General features: G+C 41.5%; 1 protein-coding gene across 1 annotated transcript in view; it reads right to left on the bottom strand.

The window, feature by feature from the left end:
- Positions 1-19,861, bottom strand: part of CDH12 (cadherin 12) — a 432,344-nt gene that overhangs the window by 361,267 nt on the left and 51,216 nt on the right. The gene's annotated exons all lie outside the window — the stretch shown is intronic.

Consider the following 19,861-nt stretch of genomic DNA (forward strand, 5'->3'; position numbering starts at 1 on the left):
ACCGCGCGCGGACACCCGGGACCTTGTTGTATCCTCAGCGCGCAGCCCCAGGACCCGGCTGCAGCCTTTGCGCGCGGACACCCGGGACCCGGCTGCAGCCTCAGCGCGCAGCGCGCGCAGCCCCAGGACCCGGCTGCAGCCTTTGCGCGCGGACACCCGGGACCTGGCTGCAGCCTCAGCGCGCAGCGCGCGCAGCCCCAGGACCTGGCTGCAGCTTCTGCCTGCCGCGCGCGCAGCCCCAGGACCCGGCTGCAGCCTCTGCTTGCCGCGCGCGCAGCCCCAGGACCCGGCTGCAGCTTCTGCCTTCCGCGCGCGCAGCCCCAGGACCCGGCTGCAGCTTCTGCCTTCCGCGCGCGCAGCCCCAGGACCCGGCTGCAGCCTTCGCCTGCCGCGCGCGCAGCCCCAGGACCTGGCTGCAGCCTCTGCCTGCCGCGTGCGAAGACCCAGTGGGAGCAGGTCTGTGGACTGTACAGATACCGGTACCGGTACTTAATTAAAGAATAAGACATCCCTTGAAAATAAGGCATGCTGTGTTTTTTTCAGGAAAAAATTAATATAAGACATGACTTATAATATGAGAAACACGGTACTGCTTCCACTGTCGGAAGCAGCAAACCTCTGAATACCAGTTTCTGGGAGTTCAGCTTATAGGCTTCCCATTAGGCATAAGATTAACCACTATGATGCTGGCCTAGATAGACCTTTGGCCTGATCCAGCAGTCCGTTCTTAAGTCCTTATAGGACTTTTTCATTCGTTGTGTGCTCTTGTCAGAGAAGCTAGTCTGACACCCATTATGATGTCTTGCCCATGTTAAGTGAAGTCTCCCCTCCCCCAGCTTTGTAGCTGATTTTGATATATTTTCTTTGGATGCTGCTTTTAGAGAGATGCGGCTTTTAGCTTGTTTTAATGTATGAGGTATTTTGTGGTGGTTTAAATATTTTATTGTAAGCCACCCTGATAATGCATTTGAGGGGCCGGGTATACATCTTAATAACAAAGCAGCAAATAATATGTCAGCTTTGAAAATAACTGAGTTCTGTTTGATGTGATGGACTTCAGCAAAGGTTTTACACAATCTAATCTTGCCAGTATATTTTTGAATAAAGGAAGATAAGAAAATGATAATTTTTTTTCTATAACAGCTGTAGGTCCCCCCTCCCACTCTCAATAAAAGTGGTTTGCTATCATAATGGAAACTAAAATAAACACTTTTTTTGGGGGGGGGGAAATAGGGTTTAGATAGCTTTCTCTATTTTAGAGTTGAAATATAGTGGTTTACATTAGTAATACTATTATTCCTTAATGGAAATTTGCAGCTAGAGTCTTTGCAAGTAAAGTTTTTGAGATATAGTAATTTCTCACCTTTTCCAGTTACTCAGCAAAAAAAGAAATGAATATGAAGCACAGCTGAGTGGCTTCCAAATGCATGAGCGGGATTTTTTATTTTTGGTTGTTGGTTAGCAAAACCTCAAGTCATGCTTATTATACACAATTTGTACTGGACTCACATGTGACCTATTTGAACACAGCCTATATGCCATTGATTGTGGGACTGAAGTCACAGATCAGCAACAAGTTTTATTTTTATGTTGTTGTTGTTGTTGTTGTTGTTGTTGTTGTTGTTGTTGTTGTTGTTGTTGAGCCCCTATTGCCACTGCGAGTGAGTTTGTTGAACTTTGTAATTGCCTGGTTTGGAACACCCATTTGCCTAGCTTGACATATTCAGGTGCAGTGCAAATTGAATGTTGTGCCTCTTGTTGTTGAATAATAATAAAAAAACCACATGTGCTTAACAAATGAGAAAATATTTCATGATCACACTATAACCTGAAATGGTTGAGAAAGTATGGACTTGGGGTGGGGGTGGGACAGATATCTAAGAGAGGGTAAAGAAAGTCATTTCCAAAAGCTATGAGCTAATTTGGTGTGGAGCTTCCTGGTGCTTAGACAGACAAGCTTAGATGCCTCCAGGGTTTGTACCATTAATGGGAGCCTTAAAAACCTCTGCTTGGGAACATTTTATTTTCTTTGTGTGCGCTCTCTCTTCTCTCTCTCACTCCCTCTCTGTCTCTCTCCAACTATTACTGTTTAGAACATGGACAAAAACTAACTGAAAGTTTAAGAGTAATATGATACAATGCAGCCAGTGCTATGAATCAATTTAGAACTGTTAGATTGTTTTATGTTCTCCAAAGATGCTGGTAATTGTCAACCTCATTCCAAAATGAGCTGAGGCCGCTGTACACAATGGGGGGAGTGTGTTTGGCTTGGTGGGTCATGGATTTTGCAGGCTTACTCTGATTAGATTACTTTTTTTCTTCTAGAGGAGAGCAGGGGAAGGAGGGAAATCTGCCCCTCTTAGCTGTGATCAACTTGCGTATTTATATAAAATACTTTTAAAATAAAATAAACTTTAAAATAATTTTTTTAAAAAAATGACTGGGTGCATTGTGCAATTCAAAGATCTGTTTTTAAATGATTACAGACTGTGAACATCACACACACTATTACAGCTATATTCAAACTTTTGTTGGCTGCTTTAATAATTCACCTGTGAGAAATTGGCACATTTTTTTTTAAAAAAACACACCATTAGCATTATTTTCTCTTCTTCTCTGCATGTGTGGAGGCTTGATGCATAAGCAATAGGAAGCCAATAGCATCTAGCAATTTCATAAGAGCCAGAACAAAATTACTAATTCAGTGCCAATGCTACCAGTTGTGAGCCAGCTTCATAGGGCCGAGTCTTTTCTCACCCTCTGTGCATTTTTTTCTCCCTTCAGGTAGTCACTTTTCTTAAGGTTGAACAGAGCTGACATCCAAGATTAATGCAACTTGCAGTTTGATTTTTCAAGGCCGGTCATACATGAGACGTGCTTTAATTTGGATTTTTTTTTCTTTTACCAAGAGAATTGGTGTTTAACCATGCAGTTCCTGGAAATATGGTACAAGTTGCAATGTGTAATATTAAAGCCAAGTGTGCTCGTGCTGAACCCAATGATGTTGAAGGAAGTTATTAAAATTCAGAATGAAAATACATTAGTGCACTGGAAGGAAATGCGCTGAAGGACCTTTTCTTATTCCCAAAGTTCATTTATTTTTTCCCTACAGAGATAGATCAAATGTATCCATACACCTGGTCTAGAGGGAGAAAAAAACTTCTATTCATATATATATATATATATATATATATATATATATATATATATGTGCAATATTATTTGGTTTGGATAGGGATTCTCAATACATAGCCTATGAGCCACCAGTGATCACCAAGCCTCATTTAGTTGTTCTGCAGCATATGTGTAAAAATACTGTTTAAAATAATATATCATCTATACAGTCCATTACAATTGCTACAAGAGGCAGGAAATTATTAAGTGGTCCACCAAGACCCTCAATATTTTTTTGAGTTGTCCATGGGGTAAATGTTTGGGAACCACTGGCTTAGATGGTGTATCAAAAATTAGTGATGGGTTATCTCAGTGCAAGCTTACCTGCTAAGAAGGTATTTCTGAGCAATCTGGGAAATGATGAAGCTTGGAGGAGCTCACTGGGCCCAAAGGCCCACTCCTCCATCTTCGCCCAAGACAGACAGATGCCAACACACTTTGCTGGATTCATTCACATGCTCCCAGCAAAAAAAAGTGAAACACTGAACGTCACAATTTTACAATTGTACCAAAACAAATGAAAAGAGACAAATGATTATGGTTAAATTGTTTATAGGGAAGCAGTATTTGAAATTCTTGCTGCTAAGAGGGCAAGGCAGGTCAGCTCTTTCAGCACCAAGGAGAGCTCCATGTAAGCAAATAGATGCAACAGAGGCTAGAAGTGAACTGAGAATTTTTGAGACTGCCTCTCAGTCCACCTCTCCTAGGCTGTGCACACAGGACAGAAGCTGAAAGTGGATTTGATGCATCCCATGTGTGCATATCTTTCACATCAATCACACAAAGTTGTTCTCTTCCAAGTGATAGTCCACACTTGCTCCTGTTTGATCCAGATTTTCTGTTCAACTGATAATGCAGTAGGGGGGGGTGGAATCCAACATAAAAATAAAAATGCATGTCATAGTGGAGCACATTGTGTGGGTGGAGGGTTTTTTTTATGTGTGTGGTGATGTTTTGCTGCATATCTATCATAACACCTTCTACTTCTGTTGGCAAAGTGTTCTGGAGAGGCCAGAAGCAATTGTCTGGGATACTGGAAGACTTGTATGTCAAAGAAATAAAAAAAGCCTGTGCTTAAGGTTGGGGGTGCAGTGGGGCGGGGCAAAGGTCTCCTTCTGCTCAGTCCAAAATAGCTCCACTGGCCTTCAAGTATGGAGTGACTCTGGGGTTGGATCTCCCCATTCTACCTGCAAAAAAGGTGGGTATAAGTACCACCAGTAGGAATCCAGCTGAAGGGGAAGGAGATAAAAGAGGGTGAAGAAAGACCTGTGAATTGATTGGGACCCATTTCCCATACTGTAGACTCCTTGGGAAATGCTACAAACCTGCTACATCTGGAACTGGGTGCGGAGAGTGCAGCTGAATGGGACACACTTGCGGGCAGCCTGAGGAAGTACCATCCACCATGGGCTTGCTCATAAAAAAACTGTGATCTGTTGTTGCTTCAGTTTTTTGTACACTGCTTAGAGAGATTAAATAATCAATCCCACCAGTGGCAGCCCACAGAAAGCCTCTGGGGACCGCAAGGTGTTGAGCCAAAAAAGATTACACTGACTCTTGTCAGCCCCACTACCTTCACTTGAGGAGATTGGGCCTGGTCCAGGGCCAATCACTACCCAGTTCCATACTGGGAAGTGCAGTTTTGCCTACCTCTGGCTTCTGTCCTGCCAAGCCTGAGTGGTGGGACTGTGGATGCACTGCTGGCTAAGCCACTCTGTCAACTCCCACTGCTGCATGATTAGAGCTAGGATCGCTCTGTTAGCATTCATAGCTTTTGTTGCAAGAGACATGACTATCCTGTGGAATTTTGTTTTTCTAGATGTCAGTAGTGGGGTCTTATGTCAGCTAATGCTCTAAATTTCACAGAAAGATTTTGAATGTGTGTGTACAAATGTTGCCCCCCCTTCCCCATTGATTATTTCATGGGCCATGGGTGCATTATTTCATGGGCCATGGGTGCAAAGAACTTAACATTATAGAGGGGTGTGTGTGCAAAGCATGTTAAAAGACAAGAAAAAGAGAAATAAAGAACACTCACATTGGTGCTTACATAGAGGTCAGTCAACCTCAAATCAATGAAGGCATCTGTGAGTTCTAATGTTTTAAGTGGCCTGCACATTTATACCTTCAGGAAATCAGTGCAGAATTACAGGAAAGGGATTACGCGGTCACTACTTGTCGAATCTGATAAACAACCAGCAGAGCTGGAGAGCTGGAGCAGGTGACCACAACGTTTTGAATGTCAGGTAGAAAATGCCAGTGAATAGAGGGAAAGAGTGAGTAGGGAAGAGAATCAAACTAGTGCTTCAATTACATATTATGGCTGATTATAAGAAGTGTTCAGGTAGCTATTTGCATATTTTCTATATTAGATGAAGTAGTAAAGCGAAACTATTTTCCCTCTGTGATAAAAAGCAATCATCATGCAGCAGCACCCAGGTTTCACAATCCGTGAGAGTTTGGTAGAGAGAACCGGCAGGCTGTTATTGTTTCACTATCTAAAGTGTCAAAGTTTTATGATATGTGGTGTGTGTTGCATTGGGGGGGGGGGCAGATGTAGCTGCATCCTGCCAAATTGAATTAGTCACCACACATGCTTCTTTTGAAATTACAAAGTAATTACACCAATTGCTGAAATATGTACACTGGAAAAGCATACCTTTCATAAAGCTCATTTTTAATGTATACAGGGTAATTAATGTTCTCCTGACTGTCAAAAGCAATATGCTTGCAAACTTTGGAGAGCTCTGACTAAGTGCCTCAAAAGACTTGGAAAACTTGGGCAATCAGCTTTCAGCACAATAAATATATTCATAAAGGATGCAAATGAAATTCAATATGTATTACATAACAGACACTCTAGGATATGAAGCCATAATTCATGCCTATATTTCTCTCTTTGCTCCCTGCTCTTCTCCCCCTCCCACTTTGGATAATAAAGAGTAATGGTAAGCATATGCGGAGGCTTTTGTTTGCTTTGTGCCTGCGGGACTAAAAAGCAATTGATCTAGACACTGTAACATAACATTTGTTGAATACGACATTAATTCAGTCCTCCTTAGGGTTCAGAAATACCAGTCACAGTTGCATTTGTGAGTACATGTGTACTTTTATATACAGGAATATAATCATGCCAGTCTAGTCTAGTGCTCTGTGCTCACAGTGGCCTGCCAGATTCCTATGCAACAGGACCTGAGTGCAACAGGACTCTTCCCCATTTGTGTTCTCTAGAAATTGGCATCCAGAGACACATTGCCTTTTACAGTGGAGATAGAACAAAGTCATTTTAGTCAGTAGCCCTTTTGCCAGAATGTGTCTAATAGACAATAATTTGTCTAACTTTTTAAAGCCCATCCACATTGGTCATCACAACATCTTATTGGGATGATCTTCATAGTCTATGTGCTGTGTGATGAGACCTGATTTGAGAGAACAATTATATACGAGACCTGAACAATTATATATGAGACCTCTATATATGAGACCTGATTTGACAGAACAATTAATTGGACCTGTTCCCAAGGGGCCACAGAATTCAAAATGAAGAAGACAGCCTTTCCAACTGCTTACCATATTTTTCTGTGGTATAAGACACCCCCCATGTATAAGACACCCCCTATTTTGGGGGACTTCAAATTAAGAAAACACCCCTCAGCACTACCCATGTATAAGATGATTCCCAATTTTAATCCTAATTTTTTGATTAAAAAACCTAGTGTTATACACGGAAAAATATGGTACTTTTGTACCAGGCATTTTTGGTGCATAAATATCTAAATGCAACTTTAAGTTGTATATCCTTTGGTTAACAGTTTCCATTCTCTTGTAGCCAGATTTACAGTCTTTACAAAAATTTCAGAAATATCCTTTGCATATCCACTCATGTGACTACCAGTTTTTAAACTTTACACCTACACAGTGTGATGAGAGTATAGAAAAGTAACTTTTACCATAGGTTGCAAAGGGTGTAAAGGGTGAAAAAGACCATTCAATTGATCCTTCCAGGTCTGCTCTACAGAGGCATGAGATGCATGAGAATTAAGCAGAAATTAGGTAGCAGGCTGGGAATTATTGATTCAGACCATAGGAAGACTTTAAATTATGGGGGACTCCAGTTTTTAATGTTCCTCAATATATAAACAAAAGAACCTAGGTCGGATCCAGACTACGTTAGTCATGCTTTAATCCCACTTAAAACAGACTAACTTGTCCCATTGATTTCAGTGTGACAAATGTGTGACTAACATAGTCTGAATTCAATACATTGCCTAGATATTCACACACACACACACACACACACACACAAACACACACACAAACACCATGCACTAGTACATCAGGGAGAAAAAAAAATATTTGCCTCATTCTGCGCCCAATAAGCATGGGATGCCTTTGCCCAGCAGCGCTGTGGCCCATTGACTGCAGCAAAGTACTGGGCAATTTGCCCAGTATCATGTCTGCATGGGCTCATGGGGGGGGGGGGAGCTGTCGTATGAGCCATTGCATCAGAAGGGAGGGGAAAGCCTATATAAGGCTGCTTCCCCAGGAGCTCACAGCCGTTTTGCTTTGAGAGCTTCCCATCTGCCCATCCTCAGCTTAGAGCCTTCACTAAGCAATTGTGGTTTGCTTGACACCACACGGCCAGAAAAGATTATTCTCTCAACCGGATTGGCACTTGGTTGGGGTTTCTTTCTTCACCTTTCCCTCAGTGGAATTATGGCCTGCCTTTGTTAGGAGGAAAAACTTTGTTCGTTGAAGGTAGAAATTGCATTGGGCAGGATCAACATAGTAGAGGGGCATAAATGGCCTGAGGGAAAGACTGACCACAGCACTTCCAAGCTTGGGTAGGGGTATCTGCCTGGTTGGAATCGGCACCTTAGTCCCCCAGTGAGACCTTGCTTGCTTGGCTGGCACCACAGCAAAGTTCAACATGCTCCAACTCCCATGGAACAGGTTAGGAGCAGTCCAAACCCAGTGGATCCATTCCATCAACATGGGGCTTGTGGAATGATGAACTGATCCTGGGACCTAACACCATGCCAACCTTTGCCCTGCCTGCTGCTATCAATAAAGATTTGGCCTGATTTTATCCCATCACCATGGTACAGTCTGTCTATTTTGCTGCTCTTATGGGTCACATAATGTGCCTGCCTGGGCAACCCAGCCCTTCGATAGCAGTTCTCATTTTCTTATTTAGGAGAGCACCCACCTGCAGCCTGGAGTGGTAGAGTCCATTTAATCACTTTAGCAGTTCACCATCTCATTCTGCTGACCTACAGGCCAGGTGGTCTCATATTGCTTTGGATCTCACATAACGTCTGTGGAATTCAAGGGGCTGGTTCACCTATCCCACATTTTCTTATTGTTAAGAGAATGCTGTGTTTGGTTGGTCTGTTCATTTCCAATTCTATCACACTGTAGGGCATCATCTATATATTGAACAGTGTGGTGCAAATTAATCTTCCCTGATGCTCGAATTATTATAAACAGTGTTCTAATTAATTGTCATTCATAGCAAATGGTTATCAGTTAGAAAGCACATTGATACACTCCAGAGATTAAGAGCTATAAAACACGTCATTGGCTCTGCCATTCCATATTACATTCTGTTGCAGGAGAGCAAATGAGGTACCCATTCTCTCCTCTCTACTGTTCCATGTTTATCTTTATAAAACCACCCATATCACATGCATCATCATCATCATGTTTATTGCCCAATACCTAAAGTGGTTCCAAGGAAACTTGCATGAGGTCATGCAAAACAAATGCAAATGCAATTAAAGGTAATAAAAAAGAAAGAAACACAATCACCAGCCCTTGTTGATAGAAAGTAGTTCTGGATTCCCAGACAGGAATGGATCAAGATGCATCCCGAAGCTATGAACCTAACCCTCCAGGGGTATTTGGAATCCTATCCTGAACTAGCTGCATATGGTGGGGAAAATATCACTGAAAGCCTAAGTCTCAGCAATACTGTAGAGAGAAGAATGAAGGTGTCACCCTGTGAACTGGATTGAATGGGGCTTATCCTTCATCCTTTTTGGAATGCACCTCCACCTACTTTTCTTTACAAGAATCAGGCTGTTTTGAATTTGTGTCATTCCCTTCCATTCCATACAGTTGCTGCCATTTTATTTCGCCCTTATTTAATACAACCAGGCTGCCCTTAAAAGTCTGGCACTCTCCAAGCTGCAGGGACAGTATCACAGCAGGTGTACACATTAAAGAATGAATGAAAGCACCCAAAGTACCATCTATTCAAAAAACTGGCTTTGCATGCTTATTTAGTAGTATCCCATTTAATGATTTCTCCAGGTACATCTAATATAAAATAAATTGGTTTGTACTAGGGATTGGGGAAGCATGGAGGACTTGCTGTAAAAACAATGTAGCCAGGGGGTTTAGATTTATCCTGGATACTGCAGGCAGGGGAAGCTCACATAGCACAGAATCACAGCTGGAATTTAAACAAACGGTAATCATTTAACTGTCTTCTTTCTCCACCCCCCACTCTTCCAAATCATTTTAAAGACAGCTTGAGGGCAAACAAGGTTGCTTGTCAATTTATAGCCAGGTTTATCCCTGCAATGGCCTCATGGGACTGTTTTAAGCCTCAAACTACTGCCCATTCCCTTAATGCTGAACTGGGGCATTTGAGACTATTGTTCTCAGCATAGATGAGCTTTGCCTAGGGTCCATTAGCATGGAAAGGTGGAGATTTTAAGTGATGGAGCTAAGCAATAAATTCAGGTTCTGGTGTTCAAAATGGCTAAATGTGAGATCTCTGGAGCGCTGATTTTACAAGTACACCAATCCGATATTTGTGAATAAAGAAAAGTGCTAATTTGCTAAAGCTTTTCTGTGGTTAGCTATGGACCTCTAGAGGAGGAACTAAAGAAGGAAATGTCTAGATGGAACCAGTTTCCCTTGTTGGGCAGAATATCTTTAACTTAAAAATGAAATGTATTTTTTTCTTTTACCAAAACATTTTTTTAAAAAAAATCTGGGTTGATTGGCAATATTTAAAAGAAGACCATCCCAATCTACAACATAAGGAACATCACTTTTCTCCTGGTGGCAGCATGATTACTTTCCTGAACTGGAAATAATTTGAGCACCTACACCTCACACAATGGTGACGGAATGTATGGACAATTGCCTGATCTGAAAAACTGACAAAAAGGTTGTATGCCTTGAACAGTACATGTGATGCAGGTGATTTTTAACAAAATATGTTACCCCTTTACAAGATATTATACCAAACATTGTGATGACTGGCAATCACCAAATTTGTGAACAAGTTAATGGGAAATTTTTGACCAATTCTGACAGAGTGGGAAAATGGGGGAAACTTGATGTTTTGTGCATACCTTGCTGAAAATCAATAAAAAAATATTCTTCTTTTTTTAAAAAAAAGAAATATTTACTGTGGTGCTTACCACCAGCTGGCATCATAACATTTAATTATGAAATCTGTGTGGCTAAATAGCCATACTTGATGCAATAATTAAACAGATGCATACAGATTAAAATGTCAAAAAATGGATTAGGGGAGCAATCCTTTAGCAAGATGTGCTGGTATGAGCTCAGAGTTAAGGTACACCAGGTTAACTCCATCATCTTTAACTCAACTGGTAATATGCCAGTGTAATTTCCCAAATCCTGGCTCAGTTGGGACCTATCTCGCTAGGCTGAGCCCAGCAGCCGTAATCCCTGAAAAGCAGGAGTTTCAAAGGCCTGGTGGTTGGGGGGCGAGGAGGCTTAGGCTGGATCCTAAACTCATTCACCTGGGTCACATGACCTGACATGTTAAGTTACCCAAAAGGGTGGTGTAACACAAACATTGGGGTTGTTTTCCCTCTGCCAGGTTTAGGCCAGCTCAGTTAATATTAACCCCACTGCTGAACAGAGTTTGATCTGCTGTACATTTATGCTAACTTAATTTGCACCGGCTTGCTTTATCCCAGCTTTTTGTGTATAGGATTGTTCCCTGGGTCTGCCTAATATTAATATAAATAGTTTTGTTAGGCAGTTGCAAATTTTATTCATTTATGCCAATTTAACTTGCACCGGCTTGCTTGATGCCAGCTTCTTATGTATAGGATAGCTCCTTGGGTCTGCCTAATATAGTTTTGCTAGCCAATTGCAAATTTTATTCATCTTAGTGTCTCAGAAAAGAAAATATCTATGGAAGGATGTGGAACAATATTTCTCCAGATCCCCTTTGGAATATAAACAGAGGTCTTCAGGAATGAATACAATATTACATAGATTATTACCTTTATAGCAGGTCTCTTAAACATATGAAGAAGGTTCATACAGATAATAAATCCTTCTATCTCCCCTGTTGCATGGCTTTTATATATTGATTTTTTTGATGATGATAATCTAATGGGAAATTTATCTAGTTCAAATAAATTAGTTCCAATTAAACTAATGGAAACATGGAATAATGGGCAAGCAATTTATTATCAAGTTCTTCCTACAGATGAAGTGCCTCGAGTGCAATTTTTCCAATGAGACATTATGTGCTGGAACTATTTCACTATAACCAAATGCGGAGTTGACAGTTTTTGAAAAATAATTTTCTTTTAAGAGCGTTCACACAAACACTTCCATGTATAGAAAGGGTGGATGTAGGGATCTGACATGTACATATATTCAGATTATTTTGAAGGAGTTACACCTGCATAAAATGTGAACATATAGAGCTCCCGTCCATCAGGAGAGACTTGACCAAGTCAGGGTTCATCCTTGTCTGGAGCTTCTAAATTGATTTGTATTTTTAGAAAAAGTGACAAATGTTGTCAGGAGTCCAGAATTATGCTGCTCCACTCTTATGATGGTGGTACCAGAGTTTATTGTGGCTTAGACAGAGGGGAGGGGAGGTACACAAGAGGTGGTTTACTGAAAATATTTTAGAAATTTCCCCTTGCTTAGATAATAAGACTAAACTCTGGAAAAGAAAAGAAAAATCCAATTGGAGCATGAAAAAGTTGCATGGTAAATTTTTTAACATTCCCATTTCGACATACTGTGCAATATTTATCACTATTATTCTCTTGACATGTTACATCTTCAGTTACTTATTAACTAGTACACTCCACAAACCTAAATCTTCTGGGTAAACCATGTCCATGGTTAACATTTCTAATCTAATTTGCTCTAATCTGTGATGTTTAGCAACTATATACTAGATAATAAAAGGGACATGGGAGGTGCTGTGGGCTAAACCACAGAGCCTAGGGCTTGCCGATCAGATGGTTGGTGGTTCGAATCCCCACGACAGGGCAAGCTCCTGTTGCTCGGTCCCTGCTCCTGCCAACCTAGCAGTTCGAAAGCATGAAGTGCAAGTAGATAAATACAGTGGGAAGGTAAACAGCATTTCCGTGCGGTGCTTTGGTTCGCCAGAAGCGGCTTAGTCATGATGGCTACATGACTCGGAAGCTGTACGCCAGTAAAGTGAGATGAACGCCGCAACCCCAAAGTCGGTCACGACTGGACCTAATGGTCAGGGGTCCCTTTACTAGATAATAGTGTAAGACAGACATTATTCACCAGGCTATCCCTTCGGAAAATCTAGCGATATTTCTATTCTTATTGTCGAGGAGAACAAGGTAGCAACTTCATCTTATTTTCTCATCTTGTGTTCTGAGAAGGTCTGATAAAGGAAAGTATAAAAATCTGTAAGTGAACTGTTCACTATCATTTTTTTCTTCAAATCCCTTTTTACTATTGGCAGAATTAGTGTCATGTGATTTACATGTTTTTAACCAATCCAACTCATCAGCTTTTGATAGCATTTACCATGGTTTCTTTCTTGATTAATTTCAGGGAATGGGAATTTGGGGCACTGTGTTACCATAGCTCCAATCCTATCTCTGGTATAGTGTCCAGAAAGTAGCACTGGAGAGTGCTTTTTGACCCCATGCTGGTTACGCAATGGGGTATCTCCACCCCCATCATTCAGCCCAGACACTGAGATCTAGCTCTGAGGGCCTTCTGGTGGTTCCTTCACTGTGAGAAGTGAAGTTACAGGGAACCAGGCAGAGGGCCTTCTTGGTAGTGGACCACACCCTGTGGAATACCATTCCATCTGATGTCAAACTGATAAGCAACACTATGACTTTTAGAAGACAACTGTAGACAGCCCTATGCATGGACATTTTTAATGTTTGAGCTTTTGTTGTGTTTTTTAAATTTTATTGGGAGCTGCCCAGAGTGCCTGGGGCAACCTAACCCAGTCAGAAGGGTGGGGCATAAATAATAAAATCATCATCATCATATCAATATCTGTATTCAGGAACTGGGAGCAGTCATTAGGAACTTGGCGGCAAGGTGCCACCAGTATGATAATGATGCTTGGCTCTATTTTTCCATAACATCTTAATCTGTAGAGGCCATGTGGCCCTGCACCAGTGCCTGATGATATGCATGAACTCACAGGAACTGAGTTCTGGCACCTCTCAGCTGGGCACCATTGTCATTACAAGAGAACAAGGGAGGCATTCCTGGGGATTTCTGGCACCTCTTTTTCTAGAAAAATCGCACTGGTGAGATGGATGAGAGAAAATAAGCTAAGCTTGAATCTTGGCAAGATGGAGGCACTGTCAATGAGTGGTTCCCATGTCCAATATTGCATACCTTGAATGGGGTCACGCTCCCTTTTAAGGAGAAGTCTGGGGCTGTTTTTGGATCCAGCCTTGTCACTGGAGGTCCAATTGGCCCCTGTGGATAGAAGCACTTTTTTATCAGCTGTGACTGATATGACAGTTTTGACTATTCCAGAACTGGGAGAGCTGGAGCACAGTAGTTCAGACATTGGTGACTTAATGATTGGATCCCTGCAATGTACTGTATGTCTGGTTTTGATCCTGGACTTGATCCTGGACTTGATCCTGAAGCTACAGCTAGTGCAGAAAGCAGTGAAACCCTGTCAGCATATAACATTTCTGTTCCGAGATCTGCAATGATTGCTGATTTGCTGCCATGCCATTAATTTATCAAACCCTTAACAAGTTGGGACCAGTTTACTTGCAATATTTCCTTATCCTATCGATATACAGCATGCCTACTCTACTGCTTCAGTCAGAAGAACTGGCACTGTTACAAGTTTCACAATATACTAGTGGCACACTTTTAAGAAATCAGTCTTTTACTGTGGCAGCACAAATCACTTTGGAACTCACCTTCTGTTTATATCAGTTAGGCATTTTCACTGCACTCTTTTCAGCACCTGCTGAAAACATTTCTGTTTAGGCAAGCCTATCCAGGCATCTAAAAGCTCTCATATGTTTTTATCTGGTTTCAGTTTATTTCTGGTTGTAATTATTTTTGGATTTTTAAAATACTTTTAACCGATTATTTTATTTAATAATAGTAGTCGTAATAAAAATCATTTTATTATTTATACAACACCCATCTGGCTGGGTTTGCCCAGCCACTCTGGGCGGCTTCCAGCACATATAAGAAGATAATAAGAAGCCCAACATTCAAAACGCCAAACATTATTCTTTTCGTCAACTGCTCTAAGGTTTTATTCCAATTGAGCGGTAACATAAATGTTGTGAACTAAATAAACAAAGGTTCCCCGACCTTTTCTTCTCACCAAACGTGTAGATTTGCCTTTGGCAAAATTGTGCATTCCCTGTCCTTTGCATGCATGCTTGAAAACTGCATTCATCAGCACAGTGAAAGTGCAAAGGAATAACATTTTTTAAAAAAGAAAAAGAAAGAAAAGAACAGTACTTTTATGTTCTTGTTCCTTTCTAAAGTACATATTTGATTCATGCCACCATAACAGCCACATCATTTGCTACAAGTAAAATGAATCTCATGAATCAAAGTAATGACTAGGCCCTTAGCTTGATATATTGCAGGCTACAGTATCTTGAGAAATGAGGATGGTAAGTATCATTGTGTTAAAAATGCACAGGGAGAAGACTGCTATGTAAAAACATGATGATTCTATTATATTAACTGTGTTTGGGAGCAAGGGTTCCTGATTATGCTTTGGTACGCAGCATGAAACAGACCACAGTGGATCCAATTATTAACATTGTAAATATTTTTTCCTAACTACTCTCAGCCTTGGGCTGAAAATGTCCAGCTCCCCTAAATCTGTTGTGGTCCATGCTTAATCACCCCGATCCAGCTAGCGGCTATGCAAACATACAAGCTAAGCGTCTGTGTTTGCGCCTGGATGGATGAACGGCCACATGTGTAATCAGGTTTCATGTATACAGTTTGCCTCCAACCCGTTGGAGCTACGTGCATGGAGCACTTTTTATGATATAATCACACCTATCCATTAAAAATAATTTCTCTAATTGGATGGTTATTGAAATGGGGGGGGTGCCAATACTTAGGCTTAAGGATATTTTCTGCATTCCCAAATATTGGATCCTTTATGTATCACTGGATGAAAATCAAAATATTTATATTAAAAAATATAAATACATTACTTTGCAGTATTAGTTTTAGCTTTTATAGGCAAGGGATAAACTATTCCATGATGCAAGACTTATTCAAAAATAATAAACAAATAACTTTTTAAAAAGATTTTTTTAAAAAAAACAACCAGCAACAACTTGCAAACTGGAGCAAATTTATCAACATTTTAAAATAATAGAAAGCTATCTAGGGTTTAACAGTGTATTAAAGGTAAAAGGACCCCTGACCATTAGGTCCAGTCATGACTGACTCTGGGGTTGCGGTGCTCATATTGTGTTATTGGCCGAGGGAGCCGGCGTATAGCTTCCAGGTCATGTGGCCAGCATGACAAAGCCGCTTCTGGCGAACCAGAGCAGCACACAGATACACTGTTTACCTTCCTGCTGTAGCGGTACCTATTTATCTACTTGCACTTTGACATGCTTTCAAACTGCTAGGTGGGCAAGAGCTGGGACCGAGCAATGGGAGCTCACCCCATCGCAGGGATTCGAACCGCTGACCTTCTGATTGGCAAGCCCTAGGGTCTGTGGTTTAACCCACAGTGCCACCCATGTCCCTTGCAACAGTGTATTAGATTAGCATGAATTTTAGCAGGTTGTTACCTTTATGGTAGTTCTTCCACCTTATGTTTTTACATAAATTAATAGAATACTATGTTTGTGTTTGTTCAGAAGTAAGCTCCATGACGTTCAATGGGACTTATTGACATTTAAGCATGTAAATATCTTGCTGTTTTTGAGAGGATAACTTTGGGGAAAGATCAAAAGGGACCATTTTCAAAAATGTATTTATATATTGTTGGGGAAAACAAAAAACATATGTTAACAAATAGACCCTTTACAACATGGAAGGGGAATTTCAGGGCAAATGTGGGCCTCCAAACCTCCCCATTTGGCCCTTGGGATCCCCCCAGGCTACATCTTATCCACACTTCCTCTCCCTAGGCCACACTGGGGTAGTTTGTCCACCTTTGGTCCCAACTCTGCACACAGTTCTCACCTGTGGCTCCTAGAAGCTGTCAGCATGCAACAGAGGTCATACCCCAGGAAGCAGCTTCAACTGGCCAGCTAAACCAGGTAAGGGTAGATGATGGGTCTCAAACCCTCAGGGAGTCATGGACTTCCCCTGCATGCAAAGACAGGCTCTGGGAGATTAAGCACAGAAGACCAATAGTGGGTCCAATGGTCAAGAAGGTAGTTTCTGCTGTAGGGGGAAGAGAGGAAAAGATGGGGCTTGTCAACATGGGGGGGGGGGAGCCCATCTAGGACAAGGAAAACTCTGGTCCTAAACCTCTGCTGCCCTGAAGGATATCTTCAGGAGAAGAAAAGGCTAAGGTGTGAAGCCCAAAGCCAACACAAAACTAGTCCCCAAGATGGTTGGATGATGCCTTGTACGCCTCCTTCCAGAAACTTCCGCAGCCAAGCGTATTCTTCTGCTTTCCTTTAGACCACATCAGGGAGGCTAAGAGAGGGGTCTTGTGTTCTTGGTAGCCCTGGACCTCATACACATTGCCCAGGTCTCTTTGGTGCTGCTAAAGCAGTGGTTTGATTTCATCCCTGGAGGCGCACTCCATTGTCTTTCAAGACAGACAGATGGCAACCGGCAAGGCTGTAGTGCATGAAGCAGGAGTGGGACTGCCTCAACCCCAGACTCCACACAATGGCCAGCTCTGTGTGAATGTTTTATTTGCAGGTTCTGAAAACACAGAGATAATCAATACAGAGGGAACAGAGTCAGTGGGGTCAATCCTGTACCCCATGTACAGGATTCAGTCCACTATACACATTTTAGTCCTCTTCAAGCATTCATGTAAACATGTGAGGGGCAGTGGGGACAAGTGTCACCATCCAACTGGTGGAGGGTGATTAGAACAAAGACTGAGGTGGAGCTTGTATGCTTGTTCCCATTGCTGCCACACACACCCCACACAAGTTTACTGGGAATGGATGCACGGTGAGGGCTTCCAAAATTGTTTACATCATCAAGTTGTGTGTCATTCAGAGACAGAGGGAACAGAGTAATTTTTGATGATGAATTCTGAAACTTTGTGTGGAAGTAGGATTAGGGCTTATCTACCGGTATAACATTAAGGAAGGTAATTTTACAATAATACCCTGAAGATAGATAATTGGTTGAATCCAATGAAGCCATTGTATGAGCACAATGCCCACAGGTCTTTGATGTGTACAGATGGATAGAAAGTTCTGTTGTGTGAGCAGAAGTTATTACACTCTTGACTTCATTAGATACAACTCAGTATCTTACGGTAGGTGGAGGAGCTAGTGGGAAATCCAGTGACACCAAGTAGAATTCAATGCTGTTCTCTCATCTACACAAGTATTATTGCTTGGCAGGGGAACACTCAAACCTTCTCTTGCCTCTATGTGCTGTTCGTGAGCTTCTTCTGACCTCCCCCTGGCCAAATTTGGGTGGCATTCAAGGGACATGGGAGAAAGTGAGGGGAGAAAGCCACATTGCACACATGGAAGTGCCTGTGTGGGGCTTCTGCTCAAAGGCGTAGTTAGGTAAATCCTGCCCACTAAAATTGATACTGCCTTAATCGTGGAGCTAATACAGGACCAAACTGTGGGAGGCAGTGGAAGACAGGAGTGCCTTGGGTGCTCTAGTGCATGAGGTCACAAAGAGTCGGACACGACTAAACAACAACAACAATACAGGATAGGGACGCGGGTGGTGCTGTGGTCTAAACCACAGAGCCTAGGGCTTGCCGATCGGAAGGTCGGCAGTTTGAATCCCTGTGACGGGGTGAGCTCCCGTTGTTCGGTCCCAGCTCCTGCCAACCTAGCAGTTCGAAAGCACTCCAGTGCAAGTAGATAAATAGATACTACTCTGGCAGGAAGGTAAACAGAATTTCCATGTGCTGCTCTGGTTTGCTAGAAGCGGCTTAGTTATGCTGGCCACATGACCCGGAAGCTGTCTGCAGACAAACGCCAGCTCCCTTGGCCTATAGAGTGAGATGAGCGTGCAACCCCAGAGTCGTCTGTGACTGGACCTAACGGTCAAGGGTCCCTTTACCTTTTTAATACAAGATAAGCACCCATTTATATTTTATTATCCAAATGAAAGAATGAAGAGTGCATGTTCATAAATTTATTATAGCCTAGCAGTGGCTGATTTCATTTTGGCATAAATATAGGTTTGTAAATATAGTTCTAAAGGAGGAAGGCATTATTTTTATTTAAATTTCTAAATAAATTGATTGTAAAACAACTGATCTGATGGTGGTTTGCTATAAACTTGTGTGCATGTTTGTAGATTTGCATTTGCATACCTGTGTTGTAACCAAAGGTTTTTTATTTTTTTAACATAGGTTTCTATATTGGCAAAAGTGATAAATGGTAATTTTAAAATGCACTCCTTTCCCAGCAATTTAATGCTTTACCCTTATCTGCAGCATCAGCCTGAGAAAAACAACTTAATTCTAGGTTCTTTGCCTGAATAAAATAGCCCTTATTTCTATAGAAATTGCCATTCAGTATTCTAACAGAATAATTCCTTTTCCTGGAATAAGAATTGGGGAGACTTCATCTGCCCTCGCTAATATCATTCATTACTGTAAATCTAATTTATGATCTACTCACTTAATTTCTCTCTTCTTTTTAATGCTCAAAAATCTTCTTGGTGATTTTCCGACTGCACTGGCCTGTCACTACTCAGCAATATATTTTGCAAAATCCATTTATTTATTTAGATTTTAATCTTGCTATCTCTCTGGGTATAGTACATATAAATATAGCCCTGAAAATATTAGTTGGACATGTGCTATTTTATTTGTATTGCCAGGGAGACGGTGGGGCAATTTTGGGGATTTTTCATGATTCAGGCGACAAAATAACTGGTTATTTTGGGTGGGGAACCATGTGTTGCTTCACCTGAGGCAGTAAAATGTATTGGGTCAGCCCTCCTCCTCCTTTGCTTTCATTGTTCTCAACAAATACAACAGAAAAATGCATGAAAGGACTGTTATCAGCTGTCATTAATAATTGCCCATAGTGGTATTTAATCTGTTCAGCAGTCCATGGGATTTAGCATAATGTTGTCAACAAAATGGCATGGGTTGTAACAACAATGGGGATTTAAATGACCATGTTGGCAAACTGTCAAAACAACAACAAAAACAAGAAAGAATAAAAGAATAATAGAATTGTAGAGTTGGAAGGGAGCCCGAGGGTCATCTAGACCAACTCCCTACAATGCATGAATCTCGGTTAAA

Source organism: Zootoca vivipara, chromosome 8, assembly GCF_965207765.1.
Source record: "Zootoca vivipara chromosome 8, rZooViv2.hap1.1, whole genome shotgun sequence".
Classification (NCBI taxonomy): Eukaryota; Metazoa; Chordata; class Lepidosauria; order Squamata; family Lacertidae; genus Zootoca; species Zootoca vivipara.